Source organism: Bos taurus, chromosome 7 (assembly GCF_002263795.3).
Source record: "Bos taurus isolate L1 Dominette 01449 registration number 42190680 breed Hereford chromosome 7, ARS-UCD2.0, whole genome shotgun sequence".
Lineage (NCBI taxonomy): Eukaryota > Metazoa > Chordata > Mammalia > Artiodactyla > Bovidae > Bos > Bos taurus.
The window spans coordinates 33341181-33359650 of NC_037334.1; the positions used below are offsets into that span (position 1 = coordinate 33341181).

The 18470-nt window shown below is 37.9% G+C and overlaps 1 protein-coding gene across 4 annotated transcripts in view; it reads right to left on the reverse strand.

The window, feature by feature from the left end:
* The window catches only part of PRR16 (proline rich 16), a 292995-nt gene that overhangs the window by 245638 nt on the left and 28887 nt on the right, over window positions 1–18470 (reverse strand). The window contains exon 2 of one of the 4 annotated variants that reach the window (XM_024995060.2): window positions 15561–15643. The exons of the other annotated variants lie outside the window; for them this stretch is intronic. The gene's annotated coding sequence lies outside the window, so the exon portion shown is untranslated. The remainder of the gene's footprint in view (window positions 1–15560; window positions 15644–18470) is intronic. 4 annotated transcript variants of the gene reach the window in all.

Below are 18470 nucleotides of genomic sequence, written 5' to 3' on the forward strand. Positions count from 1 at the left end.
CAAAAAAGTAAACTCTGGGTTTTCATACCTCTTTATTATTCCAGCCAGTGTAATTGGAAAACATAGAAAAATGGAGCTAAGCAAAGAGAATGTTTGATCTGGAAGAAAAAGAGACTGTCAGTGTATTTCTTTTATACTTCAATTATTCTTCACCAACTGTATTTCTATTTCTATCTTCTGCTTCACTAAGCTATGCACTGTATGCAATGATGGAGGTAAAATTCTAAGATTGCAATGTGCTCTACTAAAGCCTCCTGCAGAACGTCTGCTAAAGTCATCTACTATTTTGGTAGTAAAGATTGCATGAAGCTCCTTGGCATACATAGGAAAACAGAAACGTCTGTCTTGATGCTGCCAGGGAAACTAATCCTCATTATTCAAATCTCTCTTTCACTTAAGGCTGTTTCTTTTTCCTCCTATCAAATTCCACCCTACCACCCCTTTATTATGCTTACTTCCCTGCCACCCCTTTATTATGCTTACTTCCCCCGATTCCCTGCACCTCACCTCGTCTAAAATCAAATGTTACACGACCTTGCTAAAGTACACTGTTTCCTGTTGTGGGCTTACCCAAGCACTAGTGTTACGCTATTTCCCTTCTACTTTATCTTTTTTTTTTAATCCTCCAATTAAAAATGGGTGAATTTTTAAAAACAAGTTAAGAAAAATGGAAGGAAAAGGAAAACAAGGGAGCAAAAGAGAAGGGAACTAAGACAATCGAGGGAACTACAAACAGAAAGTTCAGGGAGACATGATGAGAGAAGGACAAAAAGAGATTAGACGTTGGAAAAAGGAAAGGTGGAAAGGTAGCAAAGAGATTCATCATTATTCGTAAGTAGTGAGGGCTTACTTAGGGGCAGGTTTTGTGCTAACTGCTTTATATGCAGCATTTAAGTTAAAAAAAAAATGTGAGTAGCATATTTATAGGGATAAAATTCTCTGTTGTGAATTGAATGTACTTGGTTCCCAAATGGTCAATTTATGTTAGCTTGATATATACCAGAAAAAAAAAAAATATATATATATATAATATGTACTATTTTAAGAAATGTAAGCTTCCTAAAAATGAAATATTGTATAATAATATATTCCTTTTTTCTCTTTTTATTCCAGCATACAAAACTCAATTTTGTATTAGTTTTATTTAATTTAAAAAGGCTAATATTAAAAAGAAAGGAAACCTGTAGCATTGTGTTCAATATTTTCTGGTATTATAGCTAAGTGACTTTATCTACTTATATACTCTTAAAAGATGTATCACCATGGTAACTAGATCCTTTGACAATTATTCTATTTTAGTGTAAACCAATACAAAGGGGTTAAAAAATATCCTGTTCTTTAACCGAGACTCTTTTTCACTCTTAAAGTTTATCCTTTTCTCCCCCGTCATTTCCCAGAGAATGTTTGAGGATTTTTCTCTGTCCTATTTCACTGCTCATCACCCTGATTTGCAAGCAAGCAGCTCTCAAACCATGAAAGCTGATGCACTTGGTGACAGTGAACTCCCAGCAGGGATTTTTGCACTTAATTGAAATGGATAAATGTTGCAGGGTGTGTTATATATTCCAAAGGTTATTTACTGTGATTGCTGTTCTACAGAGAAGAAAATTAGATTTTTATCTTAGAGGCAGGTATTTAAAAAAAAAAAATAAGGCGAAAATAAAACTGAGGCCCTTGTCCTCTCTGTTCTGTACTGGATTCCAAAATCTCAGCTGGAAACTCAGATGCCTTCAGAGAGCCCGAATTTCCGTCGGATTGAGGGACTCTTTGTACTTTCCCTGAGGTACCAGTTTTCCCATTATCTTCTTTTCATGGGCTCCCTGCCACTCACTGCTCTTTCCTCTACCCTCCCCTCAGAATATGGCAAAGTTGCCACAGAAAATGACTGTCATGATTCCTGTAAAATACTGCGGGGTACAGCAATTGCCACCACTCAGCTGCACTCAACTGAAGGGCATTTTGTGCGCATGCATGCTCAGTCCCTCAGGGGTGTCTGACTCTTTGTGACCCCATGGACTGTAGCCTACCAGGCTCCTTCTGTCCATAGGGTTTCCCAGGCAAGAATACTGGAGTGGGCTGCCATTTCCATCTGCAGGGGATCTTCCCAATCCAGGGATCGAACCTGTGTCTCCTGCCTTGGCAGGGGGATTCTTTACCACTGAGCCACCTAGGAAGCCCTAAAGGCCATTGTAGGTCAACAGCAACTGTATCAGTGGGTCTCCTCAACCAGGGCTCTCTCTTCTCATCTTTTTGGTTCTCCACAGTGCTGACAGTGCCAAAAGCTCAACATATTTTTGTTTCTATTAGTGTCACATTTAGATTCCCTGTTCTGATCTCATCTCTCCATTATGCCAACAGCAGCAGCAGCAGTCTAGCAGCCCCAGCTCAGCCTTGCCAGGCAAGAGGGGCTGGCCACCCCATCACTATCATGGTTTCTGCACGTTTTTCCTATCTGACTTGTCTTTAAAATAATACTAACCTAATCCGCATTTTTTTTTATTATTTACAAAAGGGTCTGTGGACTATCTGCTGATTTTCTTTCACTTCTTCATGCTGTTTCTGATTGGGCATATAGAGAGGGGAAAGGTAATTTCCATTCTTGTCTGTTTCCATTTCCAAGCTCCTTACATCTTTGGTGATGGACAGGGAGGCCTGGCGTGCTGCAATTCATGGGGTCGCAAAGACATGATTGAGCGACTGAACTACTGCTACTACTACTACATCTACAGAGGAGCCTGGAGGGCTACAGTGCTTAGAGTTGCAAAGAGTTGGACACGGCTGAGACAACTAAGCATGTATGATCACTGAAGAGAGGAAGTGAAATGAGAATCCCTTAGCACCTCAGTTAATGTGCCTTTTCTCTCTTCTGCTAAAATGGCCCCAGTGTCTAGAAACCTGCAAATAAGAAGGTATCTGTCGACCCCGTCTGCCCTCTTAGCAGAAAGTTCAGGCAAATGAAAAGGGAGAAAGGAAACTCAATTTCAGATTCCAGAACGTTCTTCCAGAGATCAGGGACCCATGACATAGTCCCAAGCTTTGTTTCCATTTGCATTCTACATCTAAAGTTGTTCAGACACTGTTTTAGCTGTATTTCTCACTTCATGACTCAAAATTAGCCAGAGGCTACTCAAACTGTTATTTGCTAGCATGTTAATTTGATCAGAGTCTCTCAAGGCTCTTTGCTTCCTTAATCCTTTAAGACCAAGGTCAGCGAAGTACAGCCCATGAGCCAAATCCAGTCTGCCACCTGTCTCTACACAGCACATAAGCTAAGAACGGATTTTACAGATGAATATCAGCAGTCAGTTTGATGAGAGGGAACAATAACTTTGAACCACTATTAAGGAAAATATTATTCCCCCTCAAAGTCTAATAATTCAATTAGACTTGTGTTACAAATATTTGTACTCATTATTATATTTTGAATTTCATGAATCAAAATTTATGGAAAAGTGTTCGTTATATAACTATTTACATTATGTCCTTGATTTTATCTCTCAGCCTACAAAGCCTGAAACAGTTATCTGGCCCTTTAAAAAACAGGTTTGCTGATCCCTGCTTTATTGAAACACAGCTGGAAGTAGTCCATGAATTGCAAAGAAAAACTTCCATAGCAGTTTAATGCAAGACTTCTAGGAGCTTCGCCTTATATACATTTTTTGTAACAGATTAAACTATAGACAGACAGATAGATAGATAGGTCTAAATATATACATATACATTTATCTCTATATAGTTTTTTCTGCTGGTTATAATGCTTATTGACTAAATATAATAAGTGGCAACTATGATTTTCTTACTAAAACACACGTCACTCTTTTCAAATTGGTATTCATTACTAGAATTGATTGACTGCTTACTAAGTATTGGGCTTTATGAACTTCAAACCCTTTAGGTTGGCATTGTTTCTGTTTAAAGATAATAATGAAATGCAAACTCAGAAAAGCTATCCAGCTTACCTAAGGCACAGAGCTAGTATGCAGCATACTACACTTTGACTACTGAGCTCCCGTTCCTAACCACACTAATGCCCTGGCTCCACTGTGGTTTACTCTCTCTTTCTAGCAATGTCCTTTAACTATCACCAGCTTCTATTTGTCCTAAAGACAGCAATTCTTCACTGCTGTTCACTTTGCCCTCCAACACTCATTGAGAAGCAGTCACATTGGCATGGAGATTTAGAAGTACATCAATAGCTATGTCTCAATGTTAATTTGAACTTCTGGTACTCTGACCTTGTTTAAATCACAAAGTCCGGCATGGAATTTTGAACAAAGGCCAAGACCCAAGATCCAACCGAGAACAAGCTATGGCTGCCAGATCCAAGAGGTTTGATTCACTGCCCTGAAATTAGGAGCTTTGGGCAAGGGAACTGATTTACTGTATCTGCCACTTAGACACTAACCTGAATAGACTTTAGGGACATATCATTGATCAGGGTGAAAACCTATATAGTTACAGGAAACACAAATAAATTGATCAGGAAAGTCAATGCTTTAGCAGTAGGTAAATCTACTTCAACCAGTGACTCCCTCTGTGACACTGTCTTCACTTCATACTACCAGGGGGTTTTGATTCCCTTACTATTTGCACTTTGAGGATTACGATGTCACCAAGCTTTACTTCCCATGACCCTTGGGCTCTAAAGTCCACCTACACAGTGACATAATCTAGAGAAGAATGCTATCTGAGTAGTGGCTGGGTATGAGAAAATTATTCTGATACTGTCTACAGATCACACATTACTGATTCTCTTCAAAGGCTTATCTAGAATAGTTAGGATGCTTCTGCTATAATGATATCATTGGAAACTTAAGATATATAGTCTATAAACTTTTGGAAAATAGCTACTATATATTATTTCATCTATTACTTTATTTTGAGGTTTCTAAAATCAGAGCATTCCAAATTTTTAAGAATGTGATTTAACCAGTTGATGCATTTACAGGCTTTAATATTTTCTGATTACCAGTCCCTGAAACACAGCAGAGGTGATAGAGGATGCAGTGGCTCTATTCCCAAAGATGGGCCCAGCCCAGGGAGTGGAGTGGAGCTCAGTGGAGCTCAGTGAATGCACTGTAAGATGAGTAAGTGAAGGAGGGCTACAGTAATTCATGTTATTTCCTGGATTTGTTGCCTGAGTAGCAAATACATAAGGTACAGAAAAAATGTATTCAGAAAGTCAAAAAGGGAAGTAAGTGTTACATGATTATAATTAAATGAGTCAGTGAAAGTCGCTCAGTTGTGTCTGACTCTATGCAACCCCACAAACTATACAGTCCATGGAATTCTCCAGGCCAGAATACTGGAGTGGGTAGCCTTTCCCTTCTCCAGGGGAATCTTCCCAACCCAGGGATCAAACCCAAGTTTCCTGCATTGCAGGCAGATGCTTTACCAGCTGAGTCACAGGGGAAGCCCAAGAATACTGGAGAAGGTAGCCTATATCCCTTTTCCAGTAGATCTTCCTGACCCAGGAATTGAACTGGGGTCTCCTGCATTGCAGGTGGATTCTTTACCAACTGAGCTTTTGGGAGATATATAGATGTGAAAGTACTTGTATGCATGGATTTAGGAATAACAAGGGATTGAGGTAGCCTGATCTGTGTTCCCACTGGGAAAGGCGGGTCTGGGTGGGACCTGGTGTGTGAAAAGGGAACAGCTTGCCAGGCTTACACTGATGACAAGAGGACAAGACCTCTCTTACCCAGGCACAGAAAGTCCCTGGGAGTACACTATATTTTCTTCACAGCTCATACCACAGCTGATCTTCTCCCTCAGAACAGAAAGACTAGATCTGGAATTGTGGACCTGATTGTTATCCAGTCTCTTCTCCTGCCAAGAATAAATTATATCAGATTGCTCTTTAGATCTAGCTTAATCTGCTGCTTTGCATGGGGGAATGCTTGTCCCAAAATGCTATCACTTCCTTTTGAACACATGAAATTCTTTCAACAGGGAGTAAAGCTTATCATTACATAACAATCCATTCATTGCCTCATTAAAAAAATAAATAAATGTTATGCTCAACATCTATTGCACCAACGTGACCATCTGAACTGCACAGTGAGTCCTCGTCAAGGCTTATATTTCAAAGTGCACTAATGACTTATAAACACCGATTCCTAACTGTTTCATGTATGTCCATTTGTCCACATTAGTTACTTATGGGTACAGATTTGGCAAGACAAGGCCCTCATAATACACATCAGAATTTTCTACTCAGTGGTTAACTTTTAAAATGCAATATTTTAAATGTCAATGCTAAGGGAAAATCATATGTTATTGAATTAGGTCATGGTTGCATATTCACAGTGGCCCATGGAACTGAAGAGTTTGAAGTGGAACATCCTCTTAGTAAATGTGTTTATTTATAATGAGTCATGTGCCAGAAAAAAATATAAGATGTCTTATAAAGATTTTTTAAATGGAGCAAGAGAACATAAATTAAAGGGAGGGGGGAATAAAAGAGAAAATCAATGGTAGTGGTACAATTTACATTATTTTGTTTAAGTCTAGGTATGGAAGAACTGGCAGAAATAAGGAGCTATAATGAGCCATGTAGTGTAGCTTGAGTCATTTAGCTTGCAAAGAGGACAGCGTGGTAAATTTGAAGTCAACCTGATTTAGTATATTTAAACATACAGTGAGAAAGCTCACATTTACATATCACTTTTAAGTATATATAAAAACACCAACTATATGCATTTTCTTATCTCAGTAACTCTGCAATAGTGATAAGGAAGCTAAGTCTCTTTGGAAAAAGTGATTTATCATGGAAAGCTGCTTTCTGTAGCCTATGACACCAAATGTTTTTAAGAAGACTTATATAGACATGAGAAGTAGAATTAGAGGACCTATTACAGGGAATCTCTACATGACCTTGTGAACAAATGGGACATTCCTTTATTATTATATTTTTAAAATATCACTTTCAATACTAGGCTGAACCACATGGAACTATCAGTCTGGAGGTCAAAAATGGTTACATATCAGCCATATTCACCCTCCTGATTTAGATATCAGTGAAAACAAAATGTGGCACGGATCTTGTGTTCACCCTCATTTAACTTTCTAGATTGTACATTAGACATGTTCTTACTTTATTAAGCAAAATGTACCAGCAAAGACACACAATTATCCTTAAATGCACTGAGATCCTTTTTCAGAACAGGAACTCAGTAACAACAATCTCTGGATTCTGGTACTGTGTTTTCTGCAGGGATTTTATGGGGCATATGTTGAAAACTATGTCATAGAGAAGGATAGAGCTTCAACACAAGTCAGCTTAACTGTGCTGATATCCCCATTCAAGCTGGTTTGGTGATACTGGGCAGGTTACATAAACATCTGTGTCTCACTTTTGTCATCTGTAAATTGAAAATGACTCTATCAATTTCTCTAACAATGAATGGTACATAACTGAGCCTTTATCGCTTTCTATTGTAGCCGGAAAACTCAGAGCCAGTTTGGAAATTCAGCTTCAGGAACTGAAGACCGTATGGTCTACATATTAATATTCTTTCCCCTGGTTTTCAGTGATAACTTTTTAAAACTTTCCTTTGCTTATATCTATATATTTCTTCTTTATTCTAATTTTGTGAGATAAAGTGTTTTTTAATATTAACTCAAATTTCTATGGTACAAGTTAGATTTTAAGAAATCAATAAATTAATTCATAAATAATACACACTCACTGTGAAATGCTGGCTAAAGGTGATTTCTGCTAAAAATATACATCATAATTAAGAATGTATATAAATTCAAGCATGATAAAGCTTTTTACCTCTACTGACTATAGGGAGTAATAACGGCAGTCAATTATGAAGCCCTCAGAAAAAAATCAGATTCAATTCAAAATAAATATTAAATAATAAAAAATTAATTAATGAGTTTTATGTTTAATAAATGTTATTATAAAGTTAAATGATATTAAACAGTATAAAGAGAAAAAACCATTTTCATTGACATCAGTACTAAATGGTGTTTAATATGTGAAAATAGAAATGGATTTTTGTACTTGTTTGTCCTACGGCCAAGTTCATAAATGCAATTCAAAACAGCATTTACCCCATTAGTAAAAGCACATTAATAATAACATTGACTATTAAATAATACACTAATTCTATATGTTGTAACTAAGAGATTCCATTGAAATATACTGTTTTTAGAGGCAATTACACCTAAAAAAGTTCCATATATTTTCCAGATACCAACTTAGAACAAATAATTAAGTTGAAATGATACATAAATGTAATGATGTGTTATTTTCTTGAAATGCTCAAACTATGAATTCTACCTCAAATAAGATAGTAACAAATAAGAAACTTAAAATCATTTTAGTCACCCTTTCGAAGGTAATTTAGAATAAGACAGCCTGGGATTCAAGTTCTATGACTCTGAATGAAGCCAAAAGGTAGATAAGAGTCTCAAAATATTACCACAAAAACGAGTCCCGTAAAGACAGGCAAGCTACCTGTGATTCTGGGTTGCTGTATACATATTAGAAAGAAAGTACATATATTCCATCAGAGATAAATGGCAATGATAATAGCAATAATAAATCTAGAAATTTACAGAATAAAAAACCTGTAGTACTAAAGGTGTGTTCTTTATGATTATTCTAATAAAAGGGAATAATCTCAGTTGAGACATTATAGTCCATGGGGTCACAAAGAGTTGGACACGACTGAGTGACTAACACACTAACATACTTTAACAATAGAAAATGGACACTTATTTTGAGAGCCTATTATTTCTATTTCCTGTTTCCTTAAACTCATTTTGCATTTATTGCATTTTCCCTCTATTCCCCTCACTAAATGTTGTCAATTTAACTTTGTATGCTGCCCTCATTCTGTCTTCGGAACAGAGGTCTAATACCCCCAGATGCCAGGATTGATGCCTGTGGACAGCTTACAGCTGAGTCCCATCTAGGACTCCTCCTCAGCCCAAGGAAGTTGTCTTAGCCAAAGCTACCCTCCCTCCTGGAGTCATCACCTACTCAAAGTCTAGCCAGTACGGAGGTACAAAGACTCTTGCCTCAAATCTAATATTTCTGAAGGGCCATACTAACTTCAGAGCCTTAGCTACAATTGGCTGAGCCCGTTCTTACGACCACGGCACAGTTCTGCTTCTCCTTCTGCCTGCCCTTTGTCCTCAGATTCCCTCATAGCTGTTTCCAAAGGCATTTCCTCATCAACCTCCTACAGATAAATTTCCATCTCCTGAGAAACATGACCTATGATACTGTGAAGGAAAAGTATTATGTGCTATAATTCATTTTAAAAGAAATTAACCAAAATGGTAATCAGTACAACCTTTATGAATTTTTTTTTTTAGTAGGAAGAGACAAACTCCAAATGGAGAAATAAGAAGCTAAAGGTTTTATTATTTTTTTAAATATAAGTTTATTTATTTAGGATTACTATTCTCGGCATTGTATAGAGTATGATTAATTTTCAAATGTACATGACAACTCACATAAGATGCCCAATTGAGGAGAACAATAAAATGCAATGATGAAATTTCAACCCACATCAAAAGATATCCAATGTTAATGCACTACAAGTAGTCAAATACCACATGTTTCAATTGTTAAAACACTGAACTGACATGAACCGAAATCTGGGGGAAAGGATTCTCTCAGCCTAGGTTCTTTTAAAGGGAAGAAGATGTCATTTATTGACAAGGACCCTTTGCTTTGTTTCCTTTCTTCTGGCTTTTACTGCAATTTCAGGATGAGACTCAAACTTTGCTGGCAAAATTCTACTAAAATACTGTATATTATCATATGACAGAAAAATGTGATTCTACTCATTCATAAACTTATGGTGCTTCCATTCATGTGATGCTTTTTAATAATAATGTTCAGGATTAACAGTATCTAGAAAAGATGAAGAGCAAAGCAAAAAGATTAGGTATTTTCAGTATAGAAAGGGAAAGCTGAAAAGGAGATAACCAAGTGTGAAAAAAATAAGAATAAAAACATAAAATGTATCATTTTCAGTAATTCTTCAGCATACCAAATCCCCTAATATGTCATCTCCGTCTTACATCTGTGTTCTTTTTTCACTGAATTATACCCTTAAATATTCAAAGCCTCTTGAATCTCATATCTTCAATATTAAAAGATTCCCGCAACTTCTGAAAAAGAGTTGTATTTATATCTTGTATTTATGTTCGTCACTACTGTTCCTAACCACCTACCTACTCCAGTCTGGCTGCCAACTCTACTGCCCAACGGAATTGTTCTGACTATGTGTCCTAGTGATCACAATGCCACTAAAACCGTTGGGGAATTTTCATCCTCACTTTACTCCACTTCTCAGCAGTAATTGAACATCCCTTCCATCTTTTAAAGGGTTCTGCTTTATTCTTCTGTGACACCAGGCTCTCATGGTTTTCTTTTTAACTTGCTGGCAGCTCCTTCTGTCTTTGGTCACCTCATACATGGATTTGTTCATTCATTCATTTATTTAGTAGAATGGAGTCTGGAGACACAAGAGTGAGCAATACTAGATGTGGTTCCTGCTATCACAGGGTCCGATACACCCTCTACAGCTTTACTCTGTACAAGTCGTTCCGCAGTATCACCACAGTGCTACACGTAGCTTTCATCTAGGTCTTCAACTATGCAGAGCTCTTCCTATCTCAAAGCTTTTACATGCATCCTGTCCTCTTCTTAGGAAGTTTTGCCCCAGCCAGCCCATCCCTAAAAACGGATTCCATGTTAATTCCTCAGAGAAATTTGCCCTGGTATCCCTCTCTCAATCAGCATATTCTCTTATTTTATTGTACACAACTTTTTTTTTTTCCCCTGTAGTAATAGAAATAGCTGGCACAGCATTTAAAATAATGACTCAACAACAGCAAAAAAAAAAAAAAAAACAGCTGTTGTTTCACTTCTGGTACAAAAGATGGTTTAGGTGAGAAATACAAATAGGTTCCTAAGAGATTTAAGTTCATAAATAAAGCAATCAGGAAAGACAACTGAGCTTTTTAATAATACAGGGTCATACACACCCAATAACAAACAAGAAAGATTCAAATCCAGGCAAGTTGACTGCAGATTCTATGATTCAATAGGGTGACGCATCCTTTGTTCTATGGACCCACAACTTTTCCTTCAGCCAAGTTACTCTATTCTCCTTGCAAGCACCACAGAGTCTCAAACTTTTAGAGTTCAGTAAGTCTTTGTAGATCTCATAGAAGTAATGCAGAGGAAGGTCACACATAGAGCAGAGATAGATAAGACACTTGTATCCAGTCTTCTGGTTCTCAGAAGAGAGCTCAGTCGATACCTCACACTGGACCTTCTCTACAGAAATCAAGTAAAAATTACTGAAACAGGCACAGAGCCATGTTCCACCTAGAAACATTCTCCTATTACCTACAAAGCATGAGCCATTAATATTCTGGAGTATTTCTCTAAAAAGAGAGCAATCTCTCAAAAATTCAGCTACTTTTGTAAAGAAAGCTAATCCTTATGGCCAAATTCAGACTTAATTGAAGAAAGTAGGGAAAACCACTAGACCATTCAGGTATGACCTGAATCAAATCCCTTACGATTATACAGTGGAAGTGACAAATAGATTCAAGGGATTAGATCTGATAGACAGAGTGCCTGAAGAACCATGGACAGAGGTTTCAGACACTGTACAGGAGGCAGTGATCAAGACCATCCCCAAGAAAAAGTAATGCAAAAAGGCAAAATGGTTGTCTGAGAAGGCCTTACAAAAATCTATGAATAGAAAAGAAGCGAAAGATAAGAAAAGGAAACATATACCCATTTGAATGCAGAGTTCCAAAGAATAGCAAGGAGAGATAAAAAAAACCTTCCTCGGGGATCAATGCAAAGAAATAGAGGAAAACAGTAGAATGGCAAAGACTAGAGATCCCTTAAAGAAAATTAGAGATACCAAGGGAACTTTTCATGCAAAGATGGGCACAATAAAGGACAAAAATGGTATGGATCTAACAAAAGCAGAAAATATTAAGAAGAGGTGGCAAGAATACACAGGAGAACTATACAAAAAAGATCTTCATGATCCAGATAATCACGATGGTGTGAACACTCACCTAGAGCCAAACATCCTGGAATGCAAAGTCAAGTGAGCCTTAGGAAGCATCACTATGAGCAAAGCTAGTGGAGGTGATAGAATTCCAGTTGAGCTATTCCCAGTCCTAAAAGATGATGCTGTGAGAGTGCTGCACTCAATATGCCAGCAAATTTGGAAAACTCACCAGTGGCCACAGGACTGGAAAAAGGTCATTTTCATTCCAATCCCAAAGAAAGGCAATGCCAAAGAATACTCAAACTACCACACAATTGCACTCATCTCACACAATAATAAAGTAATGCTCAAAATTCTACAAGTCAGGCTTAAACAGTATGTGAACCGTGAACTTCCAGATCTTCAAGCTAGATTTAGAAAAGGCAGAGAAACCAGAGGTCAAATTGCCAACATCTGTTGGATCATCAAAAAAGCAGGAGAGTTTCAGAAAAACATCTACTTCTGCTTTATTGACTACGCCAATGCCTTTGACTGTGTGGATCACAACAAACTGTGGAATATTCTGAAACACCACCTAACTTACCTCCTGAGAAATCTGTATGCAGGTCAAGAAGCAACAGTTAGAACTGGACATGGAACAACAGACTGGTTCCAAATTGAGAAAGGAGTATGTCATGGCTGCATATTGTCACATATATTGCTTATTTAACATATATGCACAGTACATCATGAGAAATGCTGGATTGGATGAAGCACAAGCTGGAATCAAGATTGCAGGGAGAAATATCAATAACTTCAGATATGCAGATGACAACACACTAATTGTAGAAAGCAAAGAGAGCCTCTTGATGAAAGTGAAGGAGGAGAGTAAAAAAGTTGGCTTAAAACTCAACATTCAGAAAATGAAGATCATAGCATCTGGTCCCATCACTTCATGGCATATAGATGGGGAAACAGTGGAAACAGTGACAGACTTTATTTTTTGGGCTCCAAAATCACTGCAGATGGTTATTGCAGCAATGAAATTAAAAGACACTTGCTCCTTGGAAGAAAAGCTAGGACCAACCTAGACAGCATATTAAAAACCAGAGACATTACTTTGCCAAACAAAGGTCCGTATAGTCAAAGCTATGGTTTTACCAGTGGTCATGTATGGATGTGAGAATTGGACTATAAAGAAAGCTGAACAGTGAAGAATTGATGCTTTTGAACTGTGGTGTTGGAGAAGACTCTTGAGTGTCCCTTGGACTACAAGGAGATCCAACCAGAACATTCTAAAGGAAGTCAGTCCTGAATATTCAATGGAAGAACTGATGCTGAAGCTGAAACTCCAATAATTTAACCACCTGATGGAAAAAAATCTGACTCATTTGAAAAGACAGTGATGCTTGGATAGACTGAAAGTGAGAGGAAGAGATAGATGGATGGTATCACCAACTCAATGGACATAAATTTGAGTAAACTCCGGAAGTCGGTGATGGACAGGGAGGCCTGGTATGCTGCAGTCCATGGAGTCGCAGAGTTGGACATGACTGAGTAACTGAACTGAACTGAATTCAATACAAAAACTTTAATTAAAAAAAAGAATGTATATATGTGTACAACGGAGTCACTTTTCTGGACAGTAGAGACTGGCACAACACTGTAAATCAAGTATACTTCACTAAAGAATTTTAAATAAAAAGTGAATAAAGCCAAAATATGAAATTGCTATTTGGACACTTCCCAGGATATTTTTTTCACCATAGAAGAGTTTTTTCCCCTCTCCATCTACATTTTAAATATAAAAAAAAATGAAAATCATATATTTTAAAAGGAAACCCACATGTGCCTGTGAAAAGCTTTTTTTCCTAAGTGAAAGAATACACATGAAAGGCTTAACAGTCTTCAGTCTTGAGTTTTTGAGGGCCTGCATGAGTGGGGAGTAGGCAGAGAGAGCAGGAAAAGAGAGAAACACAATTGTAGCTGTCTGGGCAGACTTATTCTTCAACTGTAATGTTCTAATTTCTCTTATAGGGGAATGAAATGAATTCAGGGCATTGCTTGTATAACTAAAATAAAATCAATACAACATTAAAATTAATGTTTTCAAATGAGCAAAAGTAGGCTACTCAAAAGGATTCAAGTCAAGAAAATCAACCTTGTTTTGTTCTTTGTCCTGTTTTCCTACAGACTATTCCAGCACAACCATGTAAGAGTTCAGTGCAGTCACTGAGTCATGTCCAACTCTTTGCAACCCCATGGACTGCAGCACACCAGGCTTCCCTGTCCATCACCAGCTCCTGGAACTTGCTCAAACTCATGTCCATCAAGGTGGTGATGCCATCCAACCATCTTGTCCTCTGTCGTCCCCTTCTCCTCCTGACTTCAATCTTTGCCAGCATCGGAGTCTTTTCCAGTGAGTCAGTTCTTTGCATAGGGTGGCCAAAGTATTGGAGCTTCAGCTTCAGCATCAGTCCTTCCAATGAATATTCAGGACTGATTTCCTTTAGGACTGACTGGTTTCCTCTTCTTGTTGTCCAAGGGACTCTCAAGAGTCTTCTCCAACACCACAGTTCAAAAGCATCAATTCTTCAGCGCTCAGCTTTCTTTATAGTACAACGCTCACATCCATACATGACTACTGAAAAAACTGGAGCTTTGACTAGACGGATCTTTGTTGGCAAAGCAATGTCTCTGGTTTTTAATATGCTATCTAGGTTGGCCATAGCTTTTCTTCCAAGGAGCAAGTGTCTTTTAATTTCATGGCTGCAGTTACCATCTGCAGTGATTCTGGAGCCTAAGGAGAGTATCCATTTTAAAATCATCCATGTAAAAGTATCCATTGCCAAAGATAACTTTGCACCAATTTTTTACTCCAACTCAGGGAAATCCCCAAGAAGCCTTCTCTTTGGGTTGTATTCACCTCAGGAGGATTTCTCACAGAATTTGCTAACAATAGAAATCATTTCTTGGTTATGATACAGTACCAGCAGGATGTTCAAAATGCCACCGGCCATTCTGTAGTCCTACCTGGCCAAGCCTGCTGGTAGGTACCATATGAGCCATATGGAAATTGCTAAAATAGGAAATAAAGCAGCAGGTTCTGAAGCCACCAGCTTCCCCTGCCATGGTAGAATTAGCATTAGTCTATGATGCAAAACATTTCTGCCTTTGAAATGCCCAATATCCATGGAATATCACCAATCCACGGTGCTACACCAAATAGTATTTCAACATATTCTGATTACCTTTTCACCTCTTTGGTGCCTGAAATAGCTACATTTTGAAATAAGAAAATTTACCCAGAAAAACATCCATACAGGCCATATTTTGCTCAGCAGAATTAACATTCTATAGACACTAATGTTGTGATAGGATGGTTTGAAGATGCAATCTAAATTCCTTATAACTGCTAATGTATGTCTGTACTTCCTCCCTGAGAGATAATATCAAGGGATCTTTTGTTCTAACATAAAAATGTTCAGACTTGAACTGTAATGTGGGGATAATACAGGGAAGCAATTGCACTAACAAGATGGACTTAGAGGAATGAAAATCACCTACCAGAAAATCCACAATAAGGAGAAAAACAGCAACAACTGAAGTTTAAAAGATGTTTAAGGTCAGGCTCTCTTGAACAAGAAATCCTTGAAGAAAGAAATAATACCAACATAAAATGTACAGAAATACTTCCCAACTGAATAAAACTGAAATAATCTGAGAAATATAAATGCCATAAAGGCAATAAATCTGAGATCTTTGCATAAACACACGGCACCCTTTGTTTCCATGGGTAAACTTCCTATATATTACTTCACACTGGTTGTGAAAATACGTGGTATTTACTGTGTAAATTAACATGCACATGGGTGCAGCTTATGTCAAAGACTGGTACAGTGTACTATTAACAGTGTTTTGGAGTCAGTGGATAAAATATTCTTAAAAAGAAAAAGATATCAGTAGGTGAGCGTATTCCTGATGTTGTTCACCCCAAGCAATTTCCATAGAAAAGTGCCATGTTCAGCTACATTATAAAAAATTCCTGTCACCCATGCCATCGTCTGTATTATATAAACAGCATTATCAATCATATATTACTTTTTCATTGATTTAAAAAAAAAAAAACATTATTTTAGAAAGACACTCCAACTGAAAATGGGATAAGGCATTTAGCATACTCTTCTTACTTAAAAAAAAAAAGAAACTAATCTATGAATATTAAGGAACCCCTAGAAGATAATTTAGAACAGTAGATATGCTCCCATATGTATATCTTTGACAGTTAAAGAAAATGCATTAACATTTCTTTATCACAAATTTGCAAAAAAGCCTTCAATTTCAAATAAAACAGAATGAACTCTTGGGTTTACTGACTGCCCAAGCATTCTAAACCCCACTTCACATAGAGGCATAGAGAATTGATATATCATTAGGCTGCAAATGGCATCTTAGGTTCATCCATTCATCATTCATTTATAAAAGACCTATTGAGTATCTGGCATATGTCAGACATGATGCTAAAAACTGGACATATAATGATGAATGAAACAGATGTTATCTAACCTTTTAAGTCTCACTGTGGGACTTAAAGAAGAGAGACAGAACTCCAGACAAAGGAAACATGCATGAAGGGTTTGAGCCCCAAGAGTCATAAGTATTTAAGAACTAGAAGGGGTCAGCATGGTGACAGCATAAGAAGCAAAGAAGAGTGAGATCTGAGCAAAGCCTGAAAGGTAGGCAACAAGAGATCACCACTGTGAGAGGTCTGTACTTCATGGGTCATCATGAAGTCATTCAAAGGATACCAACAGCATGGCCTGGATCTAAGCCTTAAGTAGACTGTTTAGAGAGTGCTTGTAGAAAATAGAACCTCAATATCTTCCTAAGATCTTTTTTCTACTGCCAGAAACCAACCTCCTGCAAGATGAAATTCATACATCCGTCCCATACATCTGGGAAGAATAGTCAAAAGCAAGCATCCTAGGAGGAAAGGATTTTCATATACCAAGTTCTGTCAGAGATTCCCCAGGCTTATGGGAAGTTTTCCACCTCATTCTCATGATGGCAGACCTTTTTTTAGCTAATTGCAGAACCATAGCCAGACAATTTTGATCTTCTATGGATTTGATCCTCTAGAACTTTTATACCCCTGATGCTCACAAAGCTGCAGAGAAATGCAGTTGTGTCAAATCAAAAAGTTAGGGAAATGGATATGGGAGGAAAAGGGATGTGTATCCTGAACACTATTTCTACATGGAGTGGGGGTGAAGGAAACAGGTCAATGGAAGTGGATTCCAGGAATATATTCTGGGTAGTGCTGGAAGCCTGCAGAGCTGATCAGCAGATGCCTGGATCTAGGGCAGTGCTATGAAAAGTAAGTCAAAGTGCTAGCTGCTCAGTCGTGTCTAACTCTTTGTGACTCCATGGACTGAAGCCCACCAGGCTCCTCTGTCCATGGGATTCTCCAGGCAAGAATACTGGAGTGGGCTACCATCCTCTTCTCCAGGGGATCTTCTCAACCCAGGGATCAAACCGGGTCTCCTATATTGCAGGCAGATTCTTTACTGTCTACGCCACCAGGGAAGCCCAAACCACAATAATAAAGCGTCACCAAATATCTGCAATGATAAAAACTAATTTAATTGTGGGGCGCAAAGCTTCACAGATACTTCTTTCACCAAAGCTTTTAAAAACATCAGTTGTTCATTTCCTTGGAGGGCCTCCAGAAGGAATGAGTTTCCTTACTTTTCTAAAATAATCCAAAATGATGGGATGACACAACCTAGAGCAGTTTCCTTGGTTTCTGTCTATGTCTGCTGACACTGAACTATGTCAAAAAGAATGCTATTTCTCCTCTGTTGCCTAGTTAATGGCAACCCAGTCTAGTATTCTTGCCTGGAGAATTCCATGAACAGAGGAGCCTGGCAGGCTGTCCATGGGGTCGCAAAGAGTCGGACATGACTGAAGCTACTGAGCACGTACACCTAGCTAATGTTTCAAAGGAATCTAAGTGTTTTCTACAGGATGAGAGGAAAATCTGAAAAAAATCAAATTGCCTCTTAAACACCAAAACTACCCAAATAAATACACCAAGTGAGTGGGAAGTTGCTCAAAGTCTGAGTTCTCTAAATATTGAATTAACCTGACATAGGCAGAGATGGTAGGAGAGGGGATATAACAAGAAATCCCACCAAGAACTGAGAAATAAGAGAGATAAGGTTTCCCTCTGAAAATTAAATTATAAAATAATCGTATAATAGGTGAAAGAGAAACAAGCTGAGAGAAACAACTCATTTTGAAGAGTCACAAATGGCTCCCTGATAGGGAAACCTGATTATAATGAAACTAAAGCCAAAAATAATGCATCAGTCAAAGGGAAATCAGCAATGAGATTTGAGAAAAATCTAGAAGACAAACATTCTTAGAGTTCTGGTGCAAGGAAGAGAATGATTTTGCCCAAGGATGAGTTCTCTC